Source organism: Juglans regia, chromosome 5 (genome assembly GCF_001411555.2).
Source record: "Juglans regia cultivar Chandler chromosome 5, Walnut 2.0, whole genome shotgun sequence".
NCBI lineage: Eukaryota > Viridiplantae > Streptophyta > Magnoliopsida > Fagales > Juglandaceae > Juglans > Juglans regia.
In genome coordinates, this window is record NC_049905.1 from 17327685 (window position 1) to 17333401 (window position 5717).

Sequence of the window (5717 nt, forward strand, 5' to 3'; positions counted from 1 at the left end):
TAACACAATAAAATTTCTTAATAAAAATCGACAATACTCATAAAAAATCTTCCTATGCTTGAACCACTACACTTAAATCATCTCACCCAATGCCTCATAATCTTGATCCTCAGCTGAACCATCATAATATCTAAAAATATTGTGGAGATAAGGGGTGAGTTATCAACAACTCAGTAAGCAGAGAGTATATACTAGCATGTAAACATGAGCATTTATAAAGTTCAGTATGTAGAACAAGACATTTACTTTCAGAATGCAGAAACAACATATTTTCTTTCAGAATGCATAAACAAAACTTGTTACAAAACATCAGAGCGAAATTTTCAGAAAAACAAACTTGTTCCCAAAAAGAAAATCCTTTTGCATATCCAAACTAAAACATTATATTTAAAATCATCTATTAACATCACATCGGGACAATACCATGTTTCACCCCCGTGGTAGGGTTATAAACCACCATTATACCCGTGGCTGGGCCATATCCCATGTTTCACCCTCGTGGTAGGGTTATAAACCACTATTATACCCGTGGCTGGGCCATATCCCATGTTTCACCCCCGTGATAGGGTTATAAACCACCATTATACCCGTGGCTGGGCCATATTCCATGTTTCACCCCCGTGGTAGGTTTATAAACCACCATTATACCCATGGCTGGGTCTTAATAGAAATATAACAGATATCATCGGAATCGGATCATAATCATATACAGAATCAGAACTTCATGCCAAGGTTTTCAGATGACACATCATTTCAAAACAAAATACTGAAAAACTTCAGATCATTTCACATGTTCGAAATAAACAGAATCCAAAACATCTTCATTTATTCATGGCAAAACTTTTAGATTTTCATATTATCTCTTTTTACATAGTTCAGAAACAGAATGCATAAAATTAGCTCATGTCTACACCAGTCATGACAGAAAAATACTTTCTCTTATATAGAATTTATGCATATGCAGAACAAACATCTGAGGTCGTTTTCAGATTTCTTTTCAAAAATAAACTTGCATATTTTCAAAGTCAATCTCATTTCATTTCTTTTATGCAAAACTAATATATGAACCCTGCTTACCTGTACTTTTTAACTTTTCTGAATCTTTCTACAATCGTGCCGAATGGATACCAATCGTCACCTATACAGAATACTAAACATTACTAAACTTCTAAAAGAACCGCTAAAACTCTCCATCTACTTAAATTCATCCTATGGAAATGGCTTTGATAACTGCATAGTTATCAGAAATCTAATAAATATATTATCATTAAAAATAATCTTTAACTTATTGTAATATAATTTTATTAGATATGGCAAAACAACCTAAATTATTTCCGAAAGTTAACTTGATCATATTTAAACTCATATCTCTATAAACTATTATTAAAACAATAATTTAATACATCCAACATATAATCTAGTAGGAAAATCATAAATTTCTTAAGCAATAGTAATTCATAAAATATTAAAATTAAAAAAAAATAAATATATATATAAACAATAAAACACTCATTTAGTAAAATATACTTAAATCGATTTTAAAGCATTTAGAATAAAGATAAAATCTTATTATTTACTGATGAAAATAGTTATAACAATTATTACTATATAACTAAAATTTTAGATCTTTAAATATTATCTATATGAAATTATAATTTTGCGCTAAACATGACCCACAAGAAACATCTCAAATAAATCAAACTCAATATCAAGATAAACATCAAAAGGCAAGAAAGCGTACTGACTTATACACTAGATGTAGTAATATAAATATATTAAAATAATTTCTTTACTATGCTTTACAAATGCTATACGATAAAGTATTAAAAGTGGTTTATTTATACAATTAAACAAATCTTAGGTAGGGAACAAAAACTAGAAACGGAAATACTTGTGAAAATGCGAACGAAAAACTTGAGAAATACAAAACCGTGCGATACGGTCAGGGCTCATCGAGAGAAAAGGCCAGGGATGACAAAAGTGGTGGCTGGCTAGGTCTATGGTGTACGGCGCGGTGGCACGGCATTGAAAGAGAGAGAACGTGAACGTGAGAGAGAGAGAGAGAGAGAGAGAGATGGAATGTCCAGAGAGAAAGAGGGAAAGGGAGTTACGGACTGTGCAACGGGGCTGGAGTCTAACCATAAAATCTTGCTTCGTGATCTGAGGTGGCTCCACTAGCGGGTTCACGGCTGGGCTACGGTGCACGGACGGCCAGTGACTAGGCGGCTTGCATGGAGGCAAAGTTAGAAGGAAAGCATGCTCTGTTTTTGGCAAGTGGAAACAGAGGCTCTTAGGGTGCGATGGTGGCTTGGGTTTCACGGTGAAGGGTGGTGGCAATGTAGAGCTCTAGCAGTGAACTGGTGGCTGGAACCGAGGGAACGTGGGAGGCTCGCATGGTGATGGTGTGTACGAGGCAGTGGCTGGGTGGTGCAAGTCCGTGGGGGTTAGTGATCTGCAGGGGCATCTCGCGGTGACAGCGTGGTGGTCGTGGGGTTAAGAGGGTGAGCAATGGCTCGCTGGTGCATCTGTGAAAGTCACAGGTTGGCGTGATGGTGGTCGTGCAGGATGGTTGGCGATGTCGCAGTAGTGAGTGATGGCCCCGTGCTACGGTGTCTGCAAGGAGGTTTGCAGTGAACGAGAGAGACATGGATAGAGAGAGTTTGTGAGATTTGATATAGAAATGCACAGCAAGTATAAGGCAATAAAAAGTAGAGAGGGAGAGACCTGAATGATGGACAGAAATGAAAAAAAAGAAAAGAGCTACGGAAAGGGAGTTCAAACTGCCTAGACGTGGGAAAAAAAAATGGAAATTTGGGTGGAGGAATTTTCGGGAGTGCAAGAACTAAAAGTGAAAAAAAAAACCGTCGGAAGAATAAAATGCATGCGGAAAGACGAAGTTCTTGACGTCGTGGCTGCATGAAAAATAGGGAAGAAGAAAAAAAAAATTGGGGAAGTTTATCGCTGGGGGAGGCAGGAGGGAAAAGAAAGAGAAGGGAAAAAAAAAATATTCAAAGGGCCGGGGTGTTACAGTAGTTTCCAAGTCTAAGATGAAAACGTATCTAAATGGGTGATAAGAAACTCTAAAGTTTGAAAAGGGAAAGACGTGCATGTGGTAATGTCGTGCGTGGGAAAACAAAATAAATAAATAAAATAATAATAATTAAAGTCTAACAATAAAATTATTCATTAAAGCAAAGTGTAATTTAAATGCAAACACTAATTAATATCAAGAAAGCACATCAAAGTAAATTTTACAACTAAAAAAAATTATAAAATAAATCTAACGAGAAAATCTGATAAATTTTAAAACAAGAAAAATAATATTTAAATTAATTAAAAATATTCCTTCACTAAAAAAAATACACAGAAAAAAATACGGGGTATCACAATAAGAATATAGTCTTTCAAAGTTAGTTTTTAGTTTTTTAAAACTTTATTTTAGGTTTTATGTTTTTTTTATCTTTTAATTAAAATCTAGGTGATTAATGGAAGAATATTATTATTCTAAGGCATCTGTATTAATGGAAGAGTATTGTTATTCCAAGGCTTCTTATCACACACTGCTAATGTGATATAATTTAATTTAAAAAATAGATTTTAAATTTTGAATTTTATAAATCAAATATTATCATTTATATGAAGATGATGGTGTGCTCTATACACCGAATTAAGAATAAAATAATTTTTAATGGAAAGTTAAAATGGAAAGATATTTTTAGATTAAAAGATGTTTTTACTAAAATTTTGCTATTAAAAAAATAATATAAAATCAATGGATGTGGTTTGTTTTCTATTTGAACTTTTTTTCTCCTTATGATTCTAAGATTGATGAAACTGGTTAACTTTCTATGTTAGAAAACAACTAGTAAGGTTGATTATGCTTATTCAAAAAAAGAAACTAATTTTTAAAAAAATTAAAACTTAAAAATATGTTAAAGGTAAAAATAAATATGAAATTACCAATAAAAACCCAAAAAACTAAAAATAAGGGTGATAGTTGCCCTCCAAAAGTGTCCCCAAACCGTCCATAGTACTTTTTATTTTGTTTTTAAATTAAAAAAAAAACACATACATATCCACTGGTGATAATTTTTTTAAACATTAAAAAAAAGGTAAAAATGCACTAAGGAGAGGTTTGGACAGTGGATTGAGATCAGAATTAAAAATTGAATAAAATATTATTAAAATATAATTTTTGTTTTAAGATTTGAAAAAATTAAATTGTTAATTATATTTTGTTAGAAAATTTTAAAAAGTTATAATAATTAAATGAAATGAGATGAATCAAGATAATTTTTTAAAACAGGTCCTAAATGGCACTTTGGGCCCTTGGGGGTTTTAAAGTTCAGGGACCCCAGATCTAAAGTCTTGTTTGGATGATGAGATGAGATATAATAGTATAAGAAATTTATTAATAATAGTGAAATAATTTGTAAATAGTAATGAAATAGTTTGAATTATAATATTTTATGAAATTTTGAAAAATGAGAGAAAAAAATTGAATAAAAATATTATAAAATTAAAATATTGTTAGAATATAATTTTTTAATATAATTTTTTTTAGATTTGAATAAATTGAATTATTTTTAATGTTTTATTTAAAAGTTTAGAAAAATTATAAAGATTAATAATGATTAATTAAAAAAAATTAAAAATTAAAAAGTATTTATTTATAGAATATCTAAATATTAAAGATAAATGAGATGATCTTACAATCTAAACGGTCAAAAGTTGATACGTATGTGTGATAAAACCACCCGACGCAGTTCAAGGTAGAAGTGGCTCTGCGAGTCACCTCCGTGGTGCCATGAATATGAGCGACCAAGGCTTAGCTGGTGACTGGAAGGGGCCCCACCCTTTCTCTGCACTTTGTTTTTTTAATTTCTTGTTTGAATTTTATTAGAGAAATGTTAAGTGAATTTGACCGAGGGTTTGATTGTTTGTGTGTGTGTTTTTTTTTTTAAATAATAATTAAGGAATTAATTATTATTGAATTTATTTCTTTTAATTTTTAATACGCGGCGTGCCAAGTGTACGTCTTGTGACACTAATATAATTAAAGGTTTTTATTAACTAATTATTTTTACCGAAGGACTTTTGATCAATTTTAAAATCACAAGGAGTAACGTGTTCAACTAAAAATTATATGGGGAGCAATTTCATTTTGAGGAAAACCACAAGGATTAATTTTATCTTATATGGTCTTAAAATATTTTGAAAAAACTTTTGTTAAAATGAGTGAACCAAACATTGTCAATAGGGCTGAGCACCGACCAAGTCAGAGTTGGTATGCCCTCCCTCTGACTCTGGCTCCGACTTTGTGGATGGTCGAATTTGACCTCCAACTCCGACTCTGAAATGTGCATCTTTCACTCTGACTCCAACTTATAGGAGCAGAGTCGAATTTGGGCATTTTTTGGACTTTTTTTAACTTTATATTTGATCCACTTTTTAAAAATGAATTTTTGTGTTGGCTTTCAAATTACAATTTTTTCAAAATTACAATCTAAACTAAATAATTTATTGAATTTTACTAAAAACATAACCAAAACTCCAACTAAATAAAAACAAGTAACATGCTTCAAAAAATTAGAAAAAAATAAAAAGAAAGTCATATTGTTCATTTACAGGATCCACCGATTGCTCCACTACAAGTCCCATTAAGCATCTGCTCCAACATAATCCCAGAACAAAACATAACACTACAACTAATTGCT